Source organism: Apis dorsata, unplaced genomic scaffold, assembly GCF_000469605.1.
Source record: "Apis dorsata unplaced genomic scaffold, Apis dorsata 1.3 scaffold_270, whole genome shotgun sequence".
NCBI classification, from domain to species: Eukaryota; Metazoa; Arthropoda; class Insecta; order Hymenoptera; family Apidae; genus Apis; species Apis dorsata.
Genome location: NW_006263548.1, coordinates 473,098 through 474,785, shown reverse-complemented (window position 1 = coordinate 474,785; position 1,688 = coordinate 473,098). Strand labels below are relative to the sequence as shown.

Sequence of the window (1,688 nt, the reverse complement as noted above, 5' to 3'; positions counted from 1 at the left end):
TTTTTTTTTTTTTTTTTTTTTTTTTTTTTTTCTTTCTTTCTCTTTCATGGATATCAAATTATTAAGGTTAAAGGTCAGAGAACCGGACGAGAAAATTTTTTTGCCGTGATTCTTTGAAAAATTTCTTTGAGTTGACAAGTAGTAGAAATTAATTAAAATATTTAGATTGGATTCTCGCGTTTCTTGAAAAATTTGTTGGTAAACGTTTCTTTGAGCAACGAAAATTAATATAACTTAAATTAATATAAATTAATATAAAAATTAATAAACGAATATAAAATATTTAATTATAATATATATTATAATATAATATATTAAATTAATAATAATAAATATTTATTATAAAATGTAAAACGTTTCTTTGAGCAGTGAAAATTAATTTAATTTAGGTTGCGTTCTCATTGAAGCGATAATGTTCCTTGAGAAATTTTTTGGTAAACGTTTCTCTTTGAACATTTCTCATTGAAGGGACGATGTTTCTTGAAAAAAAATTTCATGGCAAACGTTTCTTTGAATTAACAAAAATCGAAAATTATCGTTTCGATAAAATATTAAGATCCGGGTTTTTTTTTGAAAAATTTATTGATAAACATTTCTTTGATATTAATTAATTAATTAAAATATTTAGATTGCGTTCTCATTGAAACTACGATATTTCTTGTTGTTTCTTTGAGTTTAATGAAAATTGTGGTTTCGATGAAATTAAAATTGCTTTCTTTTTTGAAAAATTTGTTGTTAAACGTTTCTTTACCGAGTACTTTCTTCGAGTTGACAGTAATGAAAATTAATTAAAATATTTAGGTTGCATTCTCATTGAAACGACAACGACGATATTCCTTGAAAAATTTGTTGGTAAATATTTCTTTGAGCAATGAAAATTGTCGTTTCGATAAAATATTTTGATAAAGTTGCTTCCTTTCTTGAAAAATTTGTTGATAATATAATAAAACGTTTCTTTGAGTAATGAAAATTGTCCCTTTGATAAAATATTAAGATATATCCTTATTGAAACGATAATCGAATAACGAATTTTATATTAATATTTTTTTGGAAAATTTGTAAATTTTTCTTTGAATTGTAATAATAATGAAAATTAAAATATTTAAGTTGAATTCTCATCGAAACGACAACGACGAATCTTACATTGACATTTTTGGAGAAAAAAATTCGTTAACAAATTTCCCTTCAAGTTTTTCTGCTAAATAATAAAAATTGCTATTTTTGTTCATAAAGAAAGATAAATATTAAAAAAAAAAAGAAACGGAATTTATATTTCTTCATCAATTAAAATATTCGAAAAAGTCAGAATTAAAAATAATCTCGATAAAAAAAATTGTAAAAATTAAAGTTGAGAATAAATTAAAATCGTAATATACGACAGTGAAAAGAATTTTGCAATAATGCAGAAATTCCGTATACTTTTCAATAGAAAAAATTAAAAAAAAAAAAAAAAAAAAACGAACTTGAAGAAGCAACCAACAACTTTTTCTCAAGAAGAAAATAACACGAAACGCAAATAAAACTCGCCGCATATCTTCAAGACACGAGTTGAAACGAACGAGATACGAAATCTCTGGCAATTTGTATACACGGTTTCCTAATTCGACGATGGCCGATGGCCGATAACATTCGTGCGACTTGGTCTATGACGCGACCGTTTAAGAAAGATCGTCCGAGAGATCGAATCG

General features: G+C 24.8%; 1 protein-coding gene across 2 annotated transcripts in view; it reads left to right on the top strand.

Annotated features, from left to right (window-relative positions):
• LOC102677060 (lachesin-like) overlaps positions 1 to 1,688 on the top strand; it is an 82,398-nt gene that overhangs the window by 76,179 nt on the left and 4,531 nt on the right. The gene's annotated exons all lie outside the window — the stretch shown is intronic.